The 25,840-nt window shown below is 36.0% G+C and overlaps 1 pseudogene; it reads right to left on the bottom strand.

The window, feature by feature from the left end:
* Positions 1-581: 581 nt before the first annotated feature.
* LOC149566868 (glutamate--tRNA ligase, cytoplasmic-like) overlaps positions 582-25,840 on the bottom strand; it is a 140,909-nt pseudogene continuing 115,650 nt past the window's right edge.

Genomic DNA, 25,840 nt, shown 5'->3' with positions numbered 1-25,840 from the left:
TATAACATCTTACATCCAGTGCCGGCAATACCATGAGTTGTCTAGCATCCAAAGACGATTTGTCTTGCTTAACCTACCAACGATGTGAGTAAGAGAAGACAGAGGTAAGGCGACTGGAGCGGACAAACTTTCAGCAGCATTTCCGTATTTGGTCGAAGTCTGAAGCTGTTCTTTTGGGCAAGCCGGATCGCAATACCACATCAGCGGCAATCTCATATTTGGAGTTTTTTAAAAAAAAATTGGATTTGAGGGTTCTGAGCCTTGCAAATAAACGTCTTCAACAACTTTCTCGTCTCATCCTAAAAACCAGTAAAGATCACATGATATGGGGCCGGTGAAACAACTGCGGGTTCAGATCTGATCATTGTTCCGCAAGCCCTCGAAATGGAGATTTGGTGGATGTGATCAAGCCAATCCGCGTCTTGGCTGTTATAAATCCACAGAGGGATACGCGGGCAGAGGTCAATATTCGGCAAACATTTTTCCAAGAGGACTGGCAGAGCTCGACCCGACTTGGATTCAACGTTGGAGGATTTCATAGCAACTGGTGGTGCTGATGGTAATGCTATTTTTTTGACCCCTTAGCGGGCCATATTCTTTCCACAATGTTCGGGTACAGCAAACGGTTGCTTTGTCATATCCAGATTACCAGTGTAAGGATTGTTCCACGTGATGATCTCCTGCAGATAAGACTGTACGGATATGTCAAGGAAATGAAGATGGAAGCTACAATTGCTGGCATACCTTGAAAGACCATTCAGCTGAGGATCAATGCTATCACTGTTCATGCAACACATAATTACTTTGTCACAGCTTCAATGGACAAACCCTGGTGCTTTATGATCTTGCAACTAGTTCATGCCTACAACAGGTTAGTGATGCTTCCTTAGAGGATGGATACACATCTGTTTCTTTCCACCCTGATGGTCTCATCTTAGGAACGGGAATATATATATATATTATTTGAGGAACAATTATGGATGGAGTCGAAGCAACTGTAAAACAAAGTCTCAATCAATATTTCAGTATCGATTCCTCTCTTGCCAGGTGCATCTAATTAACTATAGCATTTGTAAGTTGTTTAATTTAGCAAATAAAGTTGGCATTTGACAGATTGTTGTACCTCAGTTGGGGTAATTTTAGTAGTTCTTCAAATCAGAACCATTTACTAGTATCAGCGTTTGATTGCTAATTGTTTGACGAAATGTCAAACTTTTGAAGTTTTAGTGTTTTTGGTGTTTAAGAAGCAAATATCCTGTCGGGGTTACTACATTGCATCAACAAAACATCCAAATGATAACATGGCATGAACATCAAAAGGTCACCAAGTATCAGCATGAATATCAAATGGTTCTCATCAATAAGAAAACATATAATAAGTAAAGCCATGACAAATGATATACACTCATCCATGCTTCTGATCACCTACATCATCTATATGTGGCTAATCCGAAGGGCCCTGCTCACTAGGGGCACTCCTATCCTCTTGTAGAGCCTAAACATTTGCATCTATCATCATTGAGATATGTATGGCTATGGTCATTTGACTAGTCAAATCCCCATCTATCCTCAGTAGCAGTCGTGGTAGTGGTGACCTTAGTGTCATTGACACTATAAAATCCTATAGCATACTTATCAACTCACCCAATTGAGCCTCCATGATACTCATCTGAGCCTCTAAATTAGTGTACCCTCCTGGCCTCTCTGGTGGTAGCAATGCATTCAATGACACCTATTGTTTCCCTATGGCTATAAATTATGTTGATCTCTAATAGGAACCTATACCCATGGCCTTTATCACTGAATAAAATGTACATCATCAATTAACCTGGCCTTCAAATGCTCTATCCTACCCTGCCCAACACCACTATCCCACTGATCAAGTTGTACACCACTTCCCATCCCTCCCCTCACCTTCATACCTCCACATCCCTAGATCTCTCAAAACCTCCCTACACCCACATCTCCTAGCCTCTACACAGGACCTCATGAAACACCTGTTTGTGGTAGTATCACTATTGCTTGACCTCTACCTCCATATCTCCCCATGCTCTAGCTACACCTCTAGCTTCACAATGACCCCTTCTCTCCCATGCCTACCCTCACACTATTACATTTGACCCCATTTATAGACCAAAATTTTTTACCATCTCTTAAAATGGGGTCAAATTGGTTGGAATAGGCAAGAAAAAATGTGTTTTTTTAAAAATCCATGCCTATGGTTGAAATTTTGACCAACACGAGCTTCATATTTTTTTGAAAATGTAAAAGACCACACCCTATTTCATTTTTATGCACACTCTACATCGTTATGCTGAACACGAGCTTCATATCTGGTCTGTCGAATGCTTAATCTCAAGGCAATAGTTGGAAAGTTTGGCACATCAGAGATCAGAGGATTGATCCGACTTGAACAATATTGATAATGCTACTATGAGTATCTAACTATGCCTTTTCTTTTAATATTTTTTCTTCGATCATAACCATGTTTGAATGTCTTTGGCAGCCTGAATGAAACCCATTTGGACATCAAGATGCCACTTCAAATAGAGAGACTTATTTAGAGTTTGTCATGACTTAATAAAAGAGCTATGGCTGAACAGTGATCAAAAATATGTTTTGCGGATACCTTCCCATCTTACAATCTCTGAAATGTAACGTATATATATTTTTGAATCATTTTGTATGTGCATTTTTAGCATCAAAGTTTCACATCATATTTTAAGATTCAATAGAAGTTTCAAGTCATACTCATGATTCATCTTCAGATTTAATGAGAATGAGAACTTATCATGAAGTATTGATTCCAACCATCGATGTTTTAATTATGTCTTGATGTTTTTAATTGACCAAAATAGGGTTTTGTTTAGGTTTTTTTTTTTATGACTAAACAATTGAATTGATCTCCTATGCAGGCAAGTCTTCAAAAGAATTGGGTATAGTTTTGGGTATTCTTGGGGGCTTCTTGTTGACGTTATTTCTATGCCTATTTGGATTCAGAAAAAGATTCAAGTCTATGGCATTAAGGAAAGGTACTTTTGAGATGATTGTTTTTTGGTAAATCGTTCTTTCAAATGTTAATGAAAATTCTGGCTAGTTGATTATATAAGAGCTACTCACTCAAAAAGGAAATAAGGGGGAAAAAATTCCATTTATTTTTTCTTGTAAAATAAAATCTTCTCTATACAAAATGTGTAATATTTTTCCCATGCATCAATCAGCAGAGAATCCTGATACAAAGGTGTACTCTACTATTTAGAAGGAGCATGGAATTTTTCTCAACTTGGAAAATATAAAGGCTGCAACTAGAAATTTTCATGATGATAACAAGCTTGGAGAAGGGGGATTTGGCCCTGTTTACAAGGTAACATAACTCTAACCACATTAAATATGCTATTAAATTGAACCAGGTTACTTCTTCATTCTCCACTAAACAACAATCTATAGACTATTTCATAGAGAATGAAAGGGTGGGAATATGTCTTGAAGTCACACAAAACAGGCATTTTAATTTTGAATTTCAGGACTTTCATATATTATTAGAATACACTCTTGTATAATTGCTTGAAGTATAAATTCTCAAATGTTCACCGATATATGTTCTGCGGATACCTTCCCATACAAAATAATTTGGAACATTGATAGTTATGAGAGCTCCCCTACTAGTGTGTATGTGACATAGAGCCAAATTGGACATCTTTTTTTGAATAGACTGCTAAAAGCTATATCAACAGCTTGCAATGAGAGTCATATTTGGACATCAATGTAAAATACCAACACAATGTACAGAAACATACGTAAATTCATCCATTATTGACCATAAAGGTTTTGAGTCAGTGAAAAATATACCTTGTTTTTAGTAATCAAATGCTCAACTTCAACAAGTGACAAGTTGACAAGCTCTAAAATCTCTGGTAGCCAAGTTAGCTTTAGCTTTGTTATTTTGGCTGATCCTTCAAGATGGAGCATGCCATGAAGCCCTACAATAATATCCTTTGAGTCCTTCTCAATACTTTTTATTATGGCATTGCCCAAATCCATCAGTGTTACCTCTTCACCTTCTGAGACAAGAGCAGCATCAACACTCTCCAACCAAATGTGTTTTGTGTAAGTAGTTTCTTTCTTGCTAATACCTTCATACTTTTTATGCCTAGCCAAAATTTTGACAAAAGGTTCTTCAGGCCCATTTGTTAAGCATAGAAGAACACAATTTTCAAAAAGAGCAGTGTGTCTAGGACAAACAAGGTCAATGATTTTTTTATTCATTGTCCAAAGTCTGTCCCACTCCATTAGATTTAGATTTTTTGATTTTTTGATGCTCCTTGAAACAAAAGTGCCAAAGAAAACTTAGATTTATTATTTTAATTGGTATAGGCTATAAGAATCTGTATGGAAACTATAGAAAATTAAGTGACAAAAAAGGTGTTCCAAAAAAAAAGTCCAACATTTAAACTTGTGACAGAATAAATTTATTTAAGGCCTCTATTTTCAATCCCCTTCACAATGTTCCTTGCACTGTTGGGAAGTGAGGATCGTCCCAACCCTCCACTTTTTCATTATCTACAAACCACTATAGTGTTCGCTTGCTCAGGAGAGTATAAACAAAATTCAAACGGCTAAAATCCCACACATGCACTTTCCACAAACCCATGTCTTCTAAGACCCTAGAATATTGTTCATTACTATCATGGTACTCACTTTATCGGAGAGCATGTGTCACACCTTCAATGCTATCCACATATGGGCATGAAAAATCATATGTTGGATATATCTTGTATTTAGATCCAACATGGTGATGGTGGATAGGATTGCATCTATAATAAATAGGATCTCACAATGTTTTGTTAACATCTTGCATATCTAGCTTACCTCTTAGACAACATTGCATCCCCCTCGTAGTAGCAGCAATCATTTCTTTCCACAGACACATATTTTGCTCCATAGAGTTATTCCTATTGATGAACTCAATTCCATCCATTCTCTCTTTCTGCATCTGCTCTCGAGCTGTGTCATCCACATATGCCTTCCCCTTAGATATCAATTTCTCAGCCATTTCTACTAACTGTAGGAAATAATCTGAAGTGTATGTAGGTCCTTCTCCTTTAATGCCTAGCATATCAATTTCATTAAATATGTTCTCTACAAACTCATTGCTTTCTTTAGCAAGGTTTGTGTCATCAAAGTATATAATCAAGTGCCCTTTATACCTTTGAGCAAAGTATTGGTTTAAAAAATGAGCTTTTGCATGTCCAATATGAAGATATCCACTCGACTCAGGAGGATCTCCAGAATCTCCACTGCCAGGATCTCCAAAATGGGAATAGAATACAACAAATCTATTTCATTTGACAAAAAATGGACAGCATATTTCACAAAATAAGGAAGTTCCTAGTAGAGGGGAGAGAATATCTTTCCCGATCATGTGTCTAATCTTCCACCATATAGAGGGTGAGTGAACAAAGAACATGACATCCATGTCTAAATCTGCTACCATAAAAGTGAGAAAGCATTTGTCCATATTTGGTTGAAGCCAAATCCGATAATTTTTTAGAAAAATTGATTGATAAAACTGAGAACACAAGTCACACTTGATGTAGGCCTCCATGTTGAAGAACAATACCAAACCTCTGATAATGAAAAGAGTGTAGAAGCTAATGACTTGATGGAAATAAATGAGGAATGTGAACTACAACACATGTGTGAATTAAATTCTAACAAAGACTAGCACACTCAAAGGATATGCAAGAAAAATATGCTTGTTAGATGTAATAACATGAAATGTTGAAATGACCAAAATACACAAAAGAGGTAGACCATGTGTCCATGCAACTTGGTTGAAGTAAAATTATTGTGTCAATATGCAGGAGCTTTGATGGCTAAGTTTTACATTATCCTAATTATGAGAAGATCAAATTCATCATGACACACGAAGCCAATTATATTTAATCAAGATCCAATATTTATCAATATCTAAGGTGATCAAAAATTGCAACTCTTTGAATTTATCAACAAAAGATGACAACTAAAAAGATGAAGCTAGAACGCCATCAAAACCTAGATTTGAATGGTAGTCAGCAACTTGATTTCTCTCTTGTAAAGTAAGAGAAATACATAATTCTTGATATCAATCTAACAAATTCCAAATTTGAGATAGAATGTACTTTAGTTTATAATGCAAGCATCAATGATTACTTGTGAGTCAACTTCAATATGCAGATATTAAAAGTTACCTTTTTTTGGCAAGAGCTAAAACAACAAATAGTGCATGAGCATTTGCAAGATTATTGGTGCCCACTAGTAAGGGGCTAGATGTAAATGCTAATGATTTTCCATTACAGTCATGAATACATGCTCCTAACCCTGATTTACCTAGATATCCTCTAGAGGTACAATCAAAATTGATGTTCACATATCCTGAATTGGGAGGATACCAATGTACACTAGAATGATCAACTTTAGGTTGTGATTTACTAATTAATATACCATGAATAGGAATAAATAGTGATTTCCATTCATGCATAATGTTTAAATCCCATTGAGAAATGATAGGATTGAACTTACTTTTTCTAAGGCTTACATTTGTTACTTTGAAATTGACCTTTCTATACCTTCAAGAACCTTATCAATAGTAGATAACTCTTTTCTGAATATCCACTTATTTCTTTCCCACCAAATGGTGCAAATGACTAATGTCAGGGAACGCTTTTGTAACTCTGCAAATAGAGTGCGAGGGTGGATGATTGGCCATGCTTGGTAAACATCCCATATGTTATTTTGAATAGGAGTAAAGAATCTTAATTTGCAAAAAAGAAATGTCCAACACTAATAAGTGAATGAACATCTGACAAAAAGGTGATCACTTGTTTCAAATTCGTCATTACATAGCACACATTTGAAGTTTGAAGTAATATTTAATCTTACAAGTATTTCACTTGTAATGATCCTATGTTTAATAGCAAGCCATGCAAAGCAACCAGCTTTTAGAAGAACTACATTGTTCCAGTGGAATAGGTACGCTCCATAAGGACTCTTTTCTAAAGAAATCCTTTGAATAAGCTGACATCCTTCTTTAATAGAATAGTTACCATCCTTGGAAAGAGCCCATAAAAAATTATCTTTAGAATTTGATAAAAGAACATGTTTATAATCTAAAATGATACAAAAATATTGTTGATCTTGATAGGAAATAGGAAGAAGATCTAGATCCTTCCAAAAGACTTTCTTGGAAAAAAGACAAACTACTAAAATGCAATGTTGAACTTGTGTTCCCTATAAAAAAACTCTAAATTTGAGCAAAGATTTTTTATATTGGGAAAGTTAATCAATGGAGGTTGACCATTCCAAGAATAAAGATGTTTTGTATTGGGAAAGTTAATCGATGGAGGTTGACCATTCCAAGAATCTCTCCAAAGGTTAACTTTTTCTTCGCTATTTACTTCCCAAGTAATATACTTAAGAAAAATGCCTCTTGAAGAGACCAAAAAGTCCCACACCATAGACCCTTTGGGGGTATTCGACAATGAGAAAATTCTTGAAGGATCATTGTTATCGAAATACTTTTGCTACATTGTTTGGCATCGAGTAGTGTGAGACTTAGTATACATTTTCCAAGCTAATTAACCAACAAATACAATATTCTTGTTTGATAAATCATGAACACTTGCACCCCCAACAACTAGAGTATGAGTCATGTTCTAGAGAGAAATAAGAGAAAAAAAAATTCATCTGACAAATTACCTATCCAAAGAAAACCTCTAATCAACTTTTAAATTTGTAGGATGGCAAAAGTTGGGTCCTTAAGGACAACAAGATAGTAGTTGGGGTTAGCTGCAAGTACTCATTTAATGAGAAGAATTATGCCTAAAAAGGAGAGCCATCTAACTTTGCATGCAACAATTCTACTTTTGATTCTATCAATGACAAAAGTCCAATAAATTTCCTTGTTGGACCCCATAAAAAGGGGAATTCCAAGGTAATTAGTAGGTAGAAAGTCCTCAACGAATCCAAAAACCCTCACAATTTTGTTAGAGATGAATTTGTTGGTATTGAATAGAAAAGAATTTGACTTTTGAGAATTAATTTTCTACCCAAAGACATCAGAGTATAACTATAAAACATGCTTAATCTACTTGGCCTCAAAAACATGAGAACTACCAAATAAAAGTGTGTCATCTACAAATAAAGAATGTGTGACAGATAAAGAAGTGCCATGTATGTATAGACCCTTCCATTTTCCAAGTGAGCAATGATGTTTGATTGTCTTGTTGAAAGACTCAACCATAATAATGAATAAAGCTAGTGATGATGGATCACCTTGTCTAATACCTTGTGTAGAAGAGAAGAAACCAAAAGCTTTCCCATTAATGGTAATTGAGAATGAGGCTCCTGATATACATGCTTTAATCCATTTACACCATGTTTTTGAAAAACCCATTTTCTAAAGAACTTGGAAGAGGAAAATCCAACAAACTTTGTCATATGCTTTCATCATATCAAGTTTGATCACAAAATTTGGAGATTGTACGAAAGTGTTAATAGAATGAAGGACTTCATGAGAAACTAAAGAACCCTCCATAGTTTCCCTACCTGGAACAAAACCACCAGTTCTAGGAGATATAATGTTTGGTAGTAGAAGTTATAGTCACAAGTAGATTGAAATGATGACAATCTTATATGTTATATTGTACAAGGAAATGGTTCGTAAGTCCACAAAAATTTTAGGTTTCATAGATTTAGGGATCAAACCAATATTGGTAGTATTGAAATACTTCAACATAGATCTATTTTTCCTAGATTCGTCAATGGCAACAAACAAGTCCCAACCAATGTTGTCCCCAAATATTTGGTAAAAGAGAGTTGAAAACCCATTCTGGCCTTGGACTTTATCTAGAGGAAATGAGAAGACAACGTTATGAATTTCATGAATGGAAAAGGGAGCCATAAGCATAGAATTCTATGGAGATACCATTGTGGGAATAGCCTCAAGAAGTTTATTCACTTGAGAATCTAAGGTTGTTGGATATTCTTTAGGGGCAAGAATATTTTTGAAAAAGTTAACACCTACATCCCTATAAGTTGTTCATTTATTAAAATCATTCCTAAAGTAGCATCTTGAATCTGAAAAACCTTTTTAGCTACACTCCTTTTCTTGACTGGAGCATGAAAATATTTATTATTCTTATCACCTTTCTGCAGCAATAGTTCCCTAGACTTTTGTCTCCAATATTCTTCTTGCTTGTTACATAGTTCATTCTATTAAGTTTGAAGGCTCTTTTGCTTAAGGTATGTATCAATATTCATGCCATTTTGAATGATATTACAGTATATATCATTTAACTATGCTTTAAAAACCTCATTTCTTTGGAAGATGTTCTTAAAAACATAATGATTCCAATCTTTCATAAGTACCTTGATATGCTTCAATTTGTGGCCAAATTGATGCATCTTGGAGCCATGAACAAAGGGTGCACTAACCCACAATTGTTTAACCAAGTGAAGGAAGTGAGGATGGCAGAGCCACATCCTCTCAAATTTAAAAGAGGATTTTTCTTGATTGTTGACCCCATTGGTAGCCTAAGAAATTGAAATAGATATTGTAAAAGGGTTTGAACCTAGAAAAGATAAGATTTCTGACTGAATATTGAAGTTATGTAATTTCCAATCTTGTAAAAGGAGAAAATTTTCCAAGCGAACAATAATTTTGCAAACCCAACTCTTCTATTTCACTAGGTAAATGATCCATGAGTAGGATGGATATCCATTAAATTATTACTTTCCACAAAATGAGAGAAGTCATGAATGGTTTTAAGTGGTAGGCAGATCCCACTGACTTTCTTTGATTAATTCAAAATTATATTAAAATCTCCTCCAAGAATAACATTATGAATATCATGAGTTTGAATCAAATGAGTGATACTATTCTAGACCTTTAATTTATCTTGAGTTGAGGGAGGCCAATAAACATTAATGATAATGAAGGAAAGGTAAAAATGAGACATCTTAAGAACTTTCCAATCGAAGTGTTGTTGAATAAGTTGACCCTAAATAGTTTGGGGATTCCATAGGACCACAAGATCACCAAAAACACCAATCCTAGGGGAATGCAAGGAAGAACACAGACCATTTGTAAAGTGTTTTATCAAATGAATCATCAAATAACTTTGTTTCTTGTAATAAAATAATATCTACATTCATAGAATCAATTAACTTCTTGACCCTACATCTTCTGTCAGAGGCATTAATGCCTTTGACATTCTGATAATTAATCTTCATATAAGACAAAGAGAACCTTTTGTTCTCCTTGTCATTGGTTTTGTAATAAAAAATCTATTATCTAGGGTAGTCTGAATACCTACTACAATTTTAATTTTAGTCTTAGATTCTTTAGGTCTACCTCTAGATTAAGACATTTTACAAACCTACTGACATTGGGAAGGAGATTGGGAAATTAAAAGGCATTTTTGGTGATCAAATAATCCAACTGCAAGGAGACTCTTAGATTCCTTAATAGAATAGACATTGATATTCTCAGATTAATCTAGATGAACATCCATGTAGGAGTCTAAATAAGCTAGCCTAGTTTGAATCTATTTGTAAATGCAATCTTCTAAACCCAAGTAATCCTCATGAAATGAAAATTTATCATTATCCAAACTTTGTACTAAATATTTGAAAGTTGAGGTTAGATCAGTGTGAGGCTTGGTGAGAGAACATTGTTTATTCTAGAGTTGGAAATCTTTAAGCAAGTTATCAATTGAAATGAGATTCCGAATATCTAAGATTATTCCCTCTTCCTATGTTATTTCAAAAATGATAGAAGTAGCAATCTTTGAAAGGATCTGATCACTTGTCTGCTTAGCCTTTAAATTTTCAAATTAAGAACTAATAGATACACCCCATAGAAAAAACAAGGATGAAGAGGAACCCAATAGAAGATATTTATCTCTTAGTACTTTAGAAATTGGCAAATAAGAGTCAACTGGTAATGAGGGGGAAGAAGAACATACAACTTCACCAAATGCCAAATTCTGAATGAAAGGCAAAACTAACCATAGTAAAAGGGAAAAAAGATGGCATGACATCATCAAAAAATTCAAATTCCAAAGATCTCCATAAGGGACTAGGGGAAAAACAACATTTTGGTCCTTCTATGAATCTTGTTTGAAGGTACATAACTCTAGGATAGTATTGAAATCAGGGCATATTTCTATGGAACCAAACACCAAATCTTGACATTGGAAATTAAAATGAATCAATCCATGTTGAAACTTTTGCATAGTGTCCACAGCCTAAATCTTAATGGTTTTCTTCCATAGGTCGCATTGATATTTAATCATGAATTGAAGAGGGATACTTTTCCTCACATCAAAAATCAAACAAACCTTGACATCCAAGTGAGGGTGATCAAAAGGGCTAAGATCATGTTTCAGAAAATCCCAATTTTATTAGCAAAGATTTCTATAATTTTTGGATCTCTACACTCAAGAGGAAGCAGAAGGATTGAGATCCAAAAAGGGAAGAAGTGAACATCTGTAGGTTGAGGCTTGAAATTGGATACCCAAACCATAGTAAAGAGTCCAAACCTCAAACAAAACCAACCTTTCTTCTTGTGGAAAAAATCTCTAATCTCCTTGGAGAAATAAATGGCAACAAAAAATTGGGTGTCTAAATCAAAGTACAAAATATCTTTAAGCCCAACCCAGGAAGAGAATTCGCAATCCTTAAGAGAAAAAAATGGGAGAGATAAACAATTAAACTTACCCATAAGTGTAGTTTGATGAAGGAGATGAATTGGATGCTATAATAAATGCATCAGTCATGTAATCAATAGAGGATGAAGAGGATGATCATTTAACCCCGATGAAAATTTACTCTAAATTGTTTTTATTTGCTAAACTTGATGAGTCTTTGTTGAATTAGTGACCCTAGAAGGGGGAGGAGTTGTAAGGTCAAGCACAATCATATTACCCACTTTCTTTGACTTCATCCCAATAGATCCACCTAACTCTTTTGGAGGTGGATGATCCTTCTCTGACTCTACATGTACAATATTTTCCAGTTCAAGAGGATGACCAACACATATATCAAAAATAGGCTACATCTTGTGTTGATGTTGATAGCCCTTTGGTCCCAATTTCCCATATTTGTGAGATTGGAAATCACCCTTGATCTTCTAAACCCGTGGATGAGGAGGAGGATTAAAAACTTTTGAATTTTTCTTTTACTACCCAAGACCATAATCATGTGAATGTGGAGTATGTGAAAGGAGAATCATGGCTTGTGTAAACAATTCCACAATTTCAAATATAGATAGAGGTAGGGATAGCCAAGATTGATTTGCAATTTTCTTGGAAGAAGCCACCATAATATCATTAGATCGGGGTTTTGAATGTGGATTAGATTTGTGCTAAACATGAAATCATGGATTTATGAAGAATGGTTTAGCCGGTTGCACAATTACTTCACCTCAAAAGATTGACTTCAGACCCTTGTGCTGATAGTGACCATTATTCTTTTCTTGAAAAGGACATCATTGGAATCACAAATCAAAGTGAGGGTCAATAATAGGTTGTACAATTGGAATTAAGGAAAATATGTTGAGATAAGTTATTTTAGGATATTGATGTAGTCCATGGAAAATTTTAGATCCAGCATGAAGTCCCAGTCGATGCCTTTCATTGGACCATATACCTATTCCTACAAATCCATTGGTTCCTATGCCAAATCTTGCAGTATCCCCAAATTTATATGTTGACACTCAATTGTCAAAACCAAACACCCTCACTTCCAAACTCAGTGGTAGTGCAAGATGTTCCTAACACCTCTTGTCAAAACATAAACACACTGACTCTAGAGGATCTCAAGAAGATCCTTCACCAGACTTTAATACAAGAATAATTGTGTACTAATCTAGTCTTGGTGAGTGTGGAGGGACTCCAAAAAGCTATAGCTAAGATAACAAAGGAGAAGGTGAATCCACAAGAACCACCTTCTCATACTCAAATAGCTACAAGTGAAAAACCCCAAGAGTAAGCAACATAAGACACATCTCGTAGGGTTGATTCCATAGTGTCAGATTCTTCAACTGTCGAGCAACAAGGAAAGAAACAAATAAGATAGATAGATACCTCTATCATAACAACACAAATACAAGGTGCACCCCCTTAGATCACTATAGTTGATCAAGGTAGATCTGAAGAGGACAAGGAGGGGAGTCCTATGGAGAAGGAGTAAGAGGAAATACAAACCTTGATAAACTTACCTACTACAATGACTCCCATAGGAACCACATAACAACTAAGCATTGAGGTAGTGCCACTGCAAATATCAGCACTAGGTTCAGGGTAACTGCACAAAGTTTTGGTGCCAAAAGAGGGCTATAAGTGGACTCCTTTTTCCTGAAATCTACAAATTTTGAACTTCAACAAGAATTTGAAGATAGTTACGCTCAAAATTTTAAGATATGAAAAAAACAAAAGTTGTAGTCCTTTAAATTTAGTTTCTAAACTACTATTTTTTTTTCAAAATGTTTTAGATTTAGGTCCTTAAAAAGGGGGACACAAAAAGTGGTATTTTTTATTCCAAAAAAATATAACAAAGTACAAAGTGTGGCCCCCCTAAAATTTTAACTTTTTTTTTGAAATTCTTTAATCACTCCGATCAAAAGTTACTTAACACTATGTAGTTTATCCTAGATTTTTCGGGTAATTTAATAATGTGTATTTTTTTTTAAATGAATTTTTTAACTAGACACATCCCAAAAACATGAAATATCTATGTGCTCCCACTAGAAATAATTGAAAAATAATCTAAAATCAAAACATTTTTTTTTCAAAGTGTGTAGAATGGAGTCTAGTTTCTAAAAAACTAAGTTGTTGCAAAATTTGATGAACGAGCTAAAATCTATAGCTCAACAATACATGGTGGTTTTTGACAAAAAATGAACATACATTCAAAAGAAATTATAGATGAAAGGTTTGCAATAGTTAAAATTAAAAATAAATTATATGGTTAGATAGCTAACACAGAGACCTATAATGCTATGTAACCTGATCTTATCGATACCCAACCATGAGGAATCTTAAAGGGGAGCACGTAAGAAAAACCAATCATTTTTTGTATGTTTGCTGGAAAACACGTCTCAGACCTATTCATAAACTCCAAACCTTTGGGCTGGATCTCCAAGGCAAAACCAAGCCTTAGGCTTGGGTTTAAATAAGCTTTCAATAGCTCGTGCGCCCTATAGCACGCACATGCTATAGTGCGCATGCACTATCTAAAACATAATTACTATTAAGACATAAATTGCATAAGAGAACTAGGTGGGGGGGGATAAGGGAATGGCCATGTGTATGTGAGAGAGAGATAGAGAGAAAGTAGGGGATTGAAAATGGGAGAGAGAAAGTGAGAAAGAGTAGGGGTGGCAAAGAGAGTATAGGATGGGAGAGAGAGTGCGGGATGGGGGAAAGAGGTTGAAAGTAGGGGATGGGAGAGAGAGGAAGTGTGAGAGAGAGTACAGGTTGGGAGAGAGAGATTAAGAGTAGGGGATGGGGGAGAGAGAGAGTAGGTGATGGGAGATGGAGTGAGAGAGGAAGAGTGAGAGAGAGGAGGATGGGAGTGAATGTGTGTGAAAGAGAGAGAGTATGGAATGGGAGAGGGGGAAGACAAAGTAGCTCGAGAGAGAGAGTAGGGGATGGAAGAGAGAGTAGGTGATGGGAGAGGGAGTGGGAGAGGGAGAGAAAGGAGGGATAGAAATGTGTGTAAGAGAGAAAGAGAGAGAGAGTAGGGGATAGAAGAGAGAGTGAAAATGTAAGAGAGTGTAGAGAGGAAGAGAGAGAGAGAGAGAGAGTAGGCAATGGGAGAGAGAGTGGGAGAGGGAGAGCGAGTGAGAGAAAAAGTAGGGGATGGAAGAGGAGAGAGGGGGGATGGGTGTGTGTGTTTGTGAAAGAGAGAGAGTACAGAATGAGAGAAGGGAGAGAGAGATAGAGAGAGTAGGCAATGGTAGAGGGATGGGAGAGGGAGGGAGAGAGTGAGAGAGAGAGAGAGATAGTAGGCGGTGGGAGAGGGAGTGGGAGGGAGAGAGGTGGAATGGAACCATGTAAGAGAGATAAAGTAGGGGATGGGAGAAAGTAGGTAGTGGGATAGGGACTGCGAGAGAGAGAGAGGGGGGGGAATGGGAATGTGTACTTATTTATAAGAGAGATAGAGTAAGGGATGGGAGAGAGTGTGAGAGTTTGAGACAAAGTAGGAGGTGGCAGAGAGAGCTCATACGGGATGGGTGATAGAGAGAGAGAGAGAGAGAGAGAGTAGGGTATGGGAGAGAGTTTGAGAGAGAGTAGGGGATGGAAGAGAGAGAGTAAGAGTAGGGGATTAGAGAGATAAAGTAGAGAGGGAGAGAGAGTACTTGAGAGAGAGAGAGAGAGATAGTAGGCGGTGCAAGAGGGACTGGGAGAGGGAGAGAGAGGGGGGATGTGAGTGTGTGACAAATCTAGAGAGTAGAGAATGGGAGAGGAGAGAGGGAGGGAGGATGGGAGTGTGCATGTAAGAGAGACAGAGTAGGGGATGGGAGAGAGTGTGAGAGTGTGAGAGAGAGTAGTTGGTGGCAAAGAGAGCTCGTATAGGATGGGAAAGAGAGAGAGAGTGAGATTATGGGATGGGAGAGCATGAGAGAGAGTAGCAGATGGGAGAGAGAGAGTGATAGTAAGGGATGGGAGAGAGAGAGAGTAGAGAGGAAGAAAGAGAACTTGAGAGAGAGAGAGACATAGTAGGCGGTAGGAGATGGAGTGGGAGGGGAGAGGGAGAGAGATAGGGGGATGGGAGTGTGTGTGACAAATGTAGAGAGTAAGGGATGGGAGAGAAGAAGAGTGGAGGGATAAGAGTGTGTGTATCTCTGAAAGAGAGAGAGTAGGGGATGGGAGAGAGTGTGAGAGTAAGGGGTGGCAGAGAGAGAGTACGACGATGGGGGAGAGAAAGTAGGTGGTGGGAGAGGGAAAGAGAGAGGGGGGATGGGAGTGTGTGTGTGTGAGAGAGAGATAGAGTAGGGGATGGGAGAGAGTGTGAGTGTGAGAGAGTAGGGGATGGGAGAGGAGAGAGAGACCAGGGGATGGGGGAGAAAGTAGGTGATGGGAGAGGGAGAGAGAGGGGGGATGGGAGTGTGTGTGTGAGAGAGACAGAGTAGGGGATGGAAGAGAGTGTGAGTTTGAGAGAGTAGGGGATGGGAGAGGAGAGAGAGAGCAGGGGATGGGGGAGAGAAAGTAGGCGGTGGGAGAGGGAGAGAGAGAGAGAGGGGGAATGGGAATGTGTGTGTGTAAGAGAGACAGAGTAGGGAATGGGAGAGAGTGTGAGAGTGAATAGGTGGTGGTAGAGAGAGCTTGTACAAGATGGGAGAGAGAGAGTGTAGAGAGGGAGAAAGAGAGATAGTAGGTAGTAGGAGAGAGAGAGGGAGAGGGAAAGAGATAGGGGGAATGGGAATGTGTGTAAGAGAGACAAAGTAGGGGATGGGAGAGGAGAGAGAGAGTAGGCAGTAGGAGAGGGAGAGGGAGAGAGATAGGGGGGATAAGAGTGTGTGTGAGAGATCTAAAGAGTTGTCGATGGGAGAGGAGAGAGGGTGAGAGAGTAGGTGGTGGGAGAGGGAGAGTGAGAGAGAGTAAAGGAAGGGAGAGGGGAGAGAGAGTCGGGAGGATGGGGAGTAGGGAGTATCAGGACTGATGTGATTTCACATAGTGCATACACACTATAGTGCGTACGTGCTTTATAGTGTGTACGTGCTATAGTGTGTACGTGCTTTACAGTGTGTCCATGCTATAGTGCATATGCACTATCTCAAATAACCTAAAAATGATAAAAAACCAACCTCATCCATTTCTTGCTTTTGGTCTGTTATGCACTCTGTTATTGCGACAAAAATCACGGGTTTCAACATAGCAAACACCATTTTAACACTTTTGGAAGTTAGCCAACACTGAATTCAATCATTGGATACATGATTTGAAGACATTTTGAATATTCCTTGTATAGAAAAGGTTAGTGCAATCCATTTTAAATATTGTTTGTCAATATTTAGATACAAATTTGATTATAATTTGACATGTTATTTAATATATAATGAATTCATTGAAAATTGTATGTTTGAATGAAATGTTATTTCAGAATGGTTAGAAATTTGAGAATTCGATTCATATATATTGTGTATTCATTCAAATAATTATAATTTTTATATGTAATTGAATAATGTGTAATTTACACATTTTTAGTAATTCAGATGTTTGAATAATTTGACATGTAGAAATCATCATCATGCCAAGGAAGAAACCAAAGATTAAAACAAATGAAGATAGGGAAAGAGATTTGGCAATTAAAAGAGATAAAATGAAATTACTATGTGAACAAAGAAAATTACAAAGAAATAATGAAGAATTGACTTTCGAAGAGGATCAAGAACCACCAGTACAAAGAAACAAAGAGGAAGAATTAGAAAGACAAAGAGAACGAATGAGATTGTTATGCTCTAGAAGACAATTGAATTGTGAAGCTACACCATCCTCCAATGTTGGAGTCATATCATCTTCTACACCATCTTCCAATGTTGAAGGCATATCATCCTTTCATGTAGAAGACACACTGATTTATAGATCTGACTATATACACACTCCATCATGCCATGTTGAAAGCACAATATCAACACATCAAGTAGGTGATATTCCATCTTTTACATCTTATTGCCAGGGCACATCATCTTTAGTTCAAGGTATGCAATACACTCAAGCTTATATTGATGTTCAAAATGATGAGAGAATTGAAGAGATTAGAACACCTTCTAGAATTTGTTTTAGAAGACCAAAATATTTGATTGATATTAATACTAACATTTTGAAATCAATGCCTGACAAGATTAGGAAGCGTACTAGTCAAAGAAAAGTTAATAGTATGTGGAGATTATTTTTTGAAGAATTAAATATTATAGGTCAATGCCAATTATTTGTTGAAATGATGAGAAATTTGAAATTTAGGCCTATCATGAAGATTCTTGGGCTAAGAACGATGGACGATTCAAATGAAAGAAATATTGTAAATAATTTAATGAGTGCTTATGACAAAGTGGGTTCTAAATCACGCACCAAAAATAGTAATATCACAAGATGAGTACTCACATCGACAATAGTAAGTAGCCAAATGAAGAAATCTTGACTCATGAGAAAGACAAGCAAAATATTAAAAATTGGTAGAGGTACCCTAAGGAGAGCCATGCTAAGGCATGAGAGATTAGAAGATCCAACAAAAAATGAGTTATGGACATTTAGCGGTAGACTACCGCGAAAGGATAAAGAAATTAGTGAAGCCTTGAAATCATTGATCAAAGATTTTTGGAAAAATAATACATGTGTTTCTCCTAATCAAAGAGATGTTGTAAGAATGAGGATTGGTAGCCGAAATCATGAGCCACATGTGAAACATTTTTTAGGCTCAATTCAGACACAATATTTTGCAAAATTTATTGGTATGTATCCTCAAATTTGAATAAGTCAAAGATTTTCCAAGATGGATAAACCTTTTTATGTGAAGATAAATCACACACGCACAACTTGTTGTTGTAGGATACATATTGAATTTTCTAACCATTTTGATATTTTTAGGCATATATGCATAGTTTTGCATTCTCAATTTGTTTTGCAGTATTGTGACATAAAAGAGCCACCAAGATCTTCAAGGGAATTCATATCCAAAATTTTATGTGAAATAGGGGACAACCAACAATTTTACAAGACATCATGTTTGGATGGTACGTGCTTATTTTTTGGTTCTTTGCAATTTTTATCAACTTGTCAACATATGGATAGTATGCATGCAATTAGAAATGAAATAGTAGATTACAAAAAATTCAAGACAGTGACATATGCTCTAAAAGATGGGAAACATGGTAAAAGATGTGATCTAGTCATTGAAAAGATTCCAGTGTATGAGTTCATGAAGATTTTTCGTGAAAAGATTATTTACGAGTATGCAAGGCATACCCATAGAGCTCGATGGTTGGATTTACAATTAAAGTTGTGCAAGGATATGTTTCCATTGGATACCATTTTTTTGGTTGTAGATTTTGCCGAGAACTACACAGTACAACCACAAAATGAGGTGCAAGCAAAGTATTATACATCTCAACAGGTTTTCATATTTGTTCACATAACATTCATGCATTCACCTACAAGTATAGAGGATGATAGGAAGATTTTGAGGGAGTACCATTTTTACATCAGCGATGATCGATCACATTCTACAGAGTTTGTACATGGTTGTTTTCAACTATTTTATGAAGATTTGGCTAACAGGGGTATATCATATTGTCAGCACATTATTTGGTCAGACAATTGTGCATCTCAATTCAAGAATGCATGAATGTTCTATTGGCTGAGTAGGATGCATAGGTTGTGTAGAACTCAATCTATGTGGAATTTCATAGAGGCTGGTCATGGTAATGGAGAGCACGATGGTGTAGGCCCATGCATTCAAAGAGCCTTGGCTCATGAAGAACTAAAGTACAAAGATGGAGAAAAATTGATACATGCAAAATCCATCGTCCAATAGTGTAATGCTACAATGGGTCCAAGTAAGGAAGGTGAGTCTATAGTTCATAGATTTTTTTGGTTGATAGATAATACTAACATTGCACTATATCAGGATTGTTGCACTCTAATAGGATCTAGTGAGTTACACTCTTTTAGAATCCCTAATGTAGGTTCATGGAGTATCCACACACGAAAAATGGCATGCTATTGTCCATCATGTGCAGAGGAAAATTGGGATGACTGTGAGTCAACTGAATGGGTGGACAAATGGGATATATGGGTGTTGGATCTAATTGACACCTATCATCCCCCATAAGCACTGGAAATGGTAGAGATAGATTCGTCTATTGACTTTGACCACTTGTCAGATCTAGTGCAACCTGGTAATATATATATATATATATATATATATCTTTGTAATTTTAATATGTAACTTTATAACTTTTACCCAAGTATTTTTTGAATTAATGACCGCATTTTGTACATTTGTCATTATAGGCCATGTTTTTGCTATTATTGCACCTGAAGACAATGAAGAAGGGACAAATTATTATTTGTGTCATTGTGTTGAAGCCAAACAAAAATTGGATCACTCGGTTATAGATGGTGAAGATTTAGAGTACCATGTTAGTGCGGTGGTTGTAACAGGCACATGGCTTCGACGATATCCTATGAAGAGTCCTAACTTGTGGTTATTCAAGGATTGGCAAATAGAGAGGAAGATTCTTCATTATTCAAACCTTTTTGTCGCATCAAATGTCCACTTGATAAAATATGGTGGAAAACCACATAATAAGATTCTTTGGAAAGTTCGCGAGTCAGACCATGAGGTAATACTTGAGACATTAAAATGTCAAGCAGATCTAGTTGGCTCATTAGATTGAATAGGGAGAGAGGGAGAGAGATAAAAAGTGATCAATTGGATCCAAATACAATGTTACAACCTCTTCCCCAAGACTATCACATGACTAAGGTGGACCTTATTGTTATGATGTGTAAGTGATGAGATTTAGTTTTTATTTGTTTAGAATCTAGATACATTATTTGAATTTATATTAGATTCTTTAATAGGACCCATTTTTTAAATCTTATCTTAGATTTTTTACTGTGCTAATTATTCATTTATAGGTCACCAAAGAAGAGGGCTAATAAAGTTGATGCACAAGTGATAAAGGGTGAGATGCCAAAATCATCTATGAAATGGTATTATCAATTCACATCCTCAATATTTATTAGTTTTCTTTGTTCAAGTACCATTGTATGCTAATCATCTTATGCCTGGAATTGCAGAGGATCACAATCATCAAAAAGTAAGAAGGAAAATAAGTCTCGATCTGATGATAATGGGGTAGTGATAGATATAGTTCTCTCTAAGGATTCCAATTTGTTGGAATTTGACTCATTATTATCATAAAGTTGGAATGTTGGAAAGGGTTAATAGTTGATTATGAATATTCATCCCATGTGTGTTAATCTTAGTGGATTAATCTTATCTTAGATTTTTTACTATGCTAATTCTTCATTTTCAGGTCACCAAAGAAGAGGGCTAATAAAGTTGACGCACAAGTGATAAAGGGTGAGATGCCAAAATCATCTACGAAATGGTATTATCAATTCACATCCTCAATATTTATTAGTGTGCTTTATTCAAGTACCATTGTATGCTAATCATCTTATGCCTAGAATTGCAGAGGATCACAATCATCAAAAAGTAAGAAGGAAAATAGGTTGTTCAACTGACATATTCAACGAGGTTGTTTGTACAACGTAATGATTGAGTTGAAGTGATTTATGAAGTAATGGTTGTTTGTACACTATAGTTTTTAGCATAGACTTCCTAGAATAAATTTTTTACTATGCTTTGAATGACAAATAGAAATTTCAATCTGCATATAATATGATCCTCTAGTTTTGTTATAGCATGTGCATACATTATCCCTCAATATCAAACATGGAAGGATATTATCTACTATATTTAGAATTTCTCTGGCAGTTCATACACATGTTAACAATAACTTATTTCCAAACCCAATTGAATTCAACCCACAATATGGTTAAATTATGTCAATACTAAGGTTTGTAGCATTAATTGATCACATTCCTAATATTGAGACACAACTGAATTGGGACCAACAATTCCTCACAGGTTTACACCAACAAACATATTTTAATGAAGATGTATATTAGAAGATTCAACACAATGGTGATGCATTTGGGTCATAGCTTTCATGAAGAGCTTGACATAGTTTAAAATAGTTATAAGTACATACTTTTGGGAAGTCACATTCTAATGACTTGAAACAGATTTGCAATGCAAAAAACTTCCATTTGTTTAAAGTAGAGCATAATCATATAGAACTGGATTTCAATCAATTCCTATAGATTTCATTCAATTCAGGATACTCACCTCATAGTCATCTATCTTTTAAGAAAATCATCACTACTTACATGTGATGCTCTATACGGCCTAGTGTGTGGTGACCATTCCAAATATAAATTGTTCACCATTTCATATGAAACTAAACTATCATTGGAACCTAGATGAATTATTTTCATTCACAACTTATCTTGACTCTTATATTGTGCTCTAAAAATTAATAGCTTTGGTTTCACTTTTTTTGTTTTCCCCTTATAAAAATCAACATTTATCCTTTAGTCTCTAAAATTAGTTAAACATAATGATCTGAACTGAGCTATGTGCTCTAACTTCTTTACCCTCTTCTTAATCTTCCTTTCACCTTGATCATTTAATTGACACTTAATTGATGTGTTCCCTACCCTTCCTATAAACATCCATGTTCCTCTACCTAAACAAAATCTTCCTCCAACTCTATAGCCTCCTCTTTGATAAGAAAAAAAGGTTCATTACCCTTGTCATTTCTTCCTTGTCCTATTCCTATATTATTGGTTTTTCTTCCCCTTCCTCTATTTTCATTTCCTCTACCACCTTCTTGTCTCTCTTTCTTCCTATTGACCATATCTTATGCACTTATAGCCAATTGGAAACTATCTCTAAGCATCTTAGGAAAAATCAAGGTAATCCCATTTTGCAAGTTTTATATGAGCCCATTAATCTATACCTTGCAACATTTTCATCTTTATGCTCTAATCCACCTCTTATGCTCAACTTGTGAAATTCCTCTATGTAGTTCATCAAACCCTTCTCCTTTTCTTTCAATTTATTCCTTATTCTCTATTTTTGGATTGTATTATTTGATGGAAGAGGCACATCCTTCACCATTTGGTCATGTTTGTTCCACCCTTACAAAACCTCTTTTTCATTACACCACTCCACCATGTCAATGTTGTCCCTCTTAGCTATGTTGTGTATAGCTTTACCTTATTTTACTTCACTTATATCTCCATAATTATAATAGTTCTCTTGGGAATCTATCAACCCCAAAACCTCTTCACTATCTATCTTGCCATGATAGATATGGAAATCAATTATTGTCTTTCTTCTACCACATTGAAATATCTTCAACAACCTTATCATCCATCTTTCTTCAAGATCTAAGTCCCCTCCATCATCTCCATGAGGATTCTCAAGTTCTTAAGCACCACTTTCTTGTTCTTCATGCACATCTCTCATAGGAATCCTTTCCAAAGCTTCCAAGATTTCCAAGATGGTTTCATTTTACTTGTTTACTTGTCTCAGTTCTCTTTACCTTATTGTATCTTAGTCTCTTTGTTTCCTCAACTCTCTATCCATTATTTTAGCAGCTTATATCAGCTCTTGTATCTCATTCTATATTTTTCTTTTGGAGGCATCTTCTCAATATAACAATCTACAACACAAGTAAATAATTTTGCACCCCTCAATAGATCTACTAGATTTGATACCAATGATTTGAGGAGTCAAAATAGATCCCCAAGAAGTAATAAACATTTAGCAAGTGACTTGTTTCAAGAATAGATTCAAACCATTAAACTAAATACCTACCCTTCTCCACAAGGGTCCCTCCAAATGTTCAAATTGGGTTACCAAGTTTATTGGCTTGTCCCAAGTCTTTCTAAGGTCTTCAAATATCTCAATTAGGTTGTTCCAATAGTCTAAATGCATATCTTTAATAGGTTTATTCAAAACCCCTTACTTGGACATTATCTAGGCTTGATCTTAGTATTACTATGAATCAGGTAATTCCTTATTTTCACCAATTTCTCCCAAACCCCATACAAGTAAATTATAGTTACAAATACTACTATTTGAGTATGACAACATATAGCAATCTCGTTTGTAGTTCGTTTGGACCAACTATTTGATCCAACACTATGGATTCAACAAAATAGGCCTAATTACCCTTCACTTACAAAGAAACTCTCAATATTTCTAACCCAAGGCCCTATACGAGCTATGGTAATATTCTATCATGATCTAAAACAACATATTTTCACACCCATCTACCTAGCCATGGACATTCAATAGGCTAACTACCAAACCCTTAGTCTTATGCCCTCAAAACTAGGGCTTTCTCAAAGTGCCTTCTCCAACCACTTCCAAATTCAAACAGAGGTTACTTCACCTTACATGACATATTATAAAGGAAAATATCACCTACAAACCAACAATTTCCATTTTGAAGAAAGAAAGCATTTCCCCTTTATCTCTAGTCATCTTAGTTTCTTGCACCAAAATCACATCCTATTTATGCTACCAAACCATATTCTGCAAAATATCCTTCTTATGAGGAGCATTCAATCCTCTAATATTCTATGATATGATATTCCTTTATAACTTTTGTTACAACTCTCCTAGATGGTGAATTGTCTCCCATTTACTATATCAACTTTACTTACCAATTCTCTTATTTCTTTATTATTCTTCCTACCCAAAAAATAATTCTTACCTTCTACATTAGGTTTGTACTTTATCTTAGTAACCATGTTAAAAAGGGGCTAGTAGTCGAGAACTTCTTCTTCCTACTATTGACTTCTACCCATTGGCTTTGAGCTTTGTTGGTGCAGGAGCACCTAGGAAATATGTGAAGTTTCCTAAATCATTTTTTGGTTGTAGTGTTCTTGGTCAAACCACATGAATAAGGGATATGTGATAAAGCCCCAAGTGTGTGAGTTGTGTTTGTAAATAAGTTTTTGTTGTGTTTAAGTTCCCAAATTGCTTCTATGTTGGCAAAATTGCTTAAATTGCTTGTTAGAGCCTAGAATGGTCAAACATTTGCCAAGACCCCTGGAGGATGGAAAAGATGGAAAAAATGTTAAAATTTGTAATTACATGGAAATAGGTTCATTTAACCATGTTTGAGGTCATGGAGCCATTAAATGCACAATAGTGCAAAAGTTGCACTTGCTTGACAACATTAACAAAAAGTGCTAAATCTTTATAAGGGCTTCAAGAATTAGTTGGAAACCTATGAGATCTATTGATTCACATGGGTAAGAGGTATTTAAGACCAATCCAAGTCAGTTTGAGGGTTGGCACATGCTTTTGTATGAATTTTGGCATTGGAATGAAGAGCAAACTAAGCATTTTGATGATAGTTTTCTGATTTCACCCTTCATCCACACCTTTAATGGATTGATAGAGTTGATGTTTTCATGTGGTTTGATAGTTTATGGAATGTAGATGCTTTGGTAAAGATTAGGAGTTTTTTTTATCAGTTTCTTTACTAGTTTGAAAAATCTTTTTAAAGTTGCTAGTTCGCTGGTCTGTACAAAGCAATCAGCAAAGAAACCTCTATAACTTGAATTCCAATGGTGGAACCATGATGGCCTTTTGGAACCAAGTAATAGACTGTATAAAAAATGTAAATATGTATTTTGGTCTTGTTTTTCAGAGGTCTATTTTTTTTTTCCAAGAGGCCCTGGGCGAGTTTGCATACCTGGCTAGGCAATGAAATCGGCAAATAAGTGTTTGAAAGGAGCATAGAATATAGCCAAGAATGCACTCTTGGAAGCTAGTTGTGAAGAATGGTGCAATGAGAGCACTAGAGAGACCCCATTGTGAAATAGAGTTTTGAGTTGATTGGTGAGGATTAGTGTAATAAGGGAATAGAGAGAAGATTCCCTTGGAATAGGGTATAGGAGAAATATCCTAAGAGGCTAGGAGAAAGCCAGGAGTGGGTTCTAGTAATTGAGGCTAGAACCTTGTTCAAGATCATTTGTCCTCCAACTCCAAACTATTTCCAATACGAAACTAAAATTGATTTTCTAGAACAATCAAAACTGACAACACCAGAAGGAAAAATTACGTTGCACCATGCACCTAGTACATACCAACTATTATAAAGACTCAAAACTGGCTATTTCAGTCTGCCAACTAGGCC

This window comes from Cupressus sempervirens, chromosome 3 (assembly GCF_028749045.1).
Source record: "Cupressus sempervirens isolate cs-2001-9-10 chromosome 3, ASM2874904v1, whole genome shotgun sequence".
Taxonomy (NCBI): Eukaryota; Viridiplantae; Streptophyta; class Pinopsida; order Cupressales; family Cupressaceae; genus Cupressus; species Cupressus sempervirens.
The sequence above is the reverse complement of the archived record's forward strand: the minus strand, read 5'-3'. Positions and strand labels throughout refer to the sequence as shown.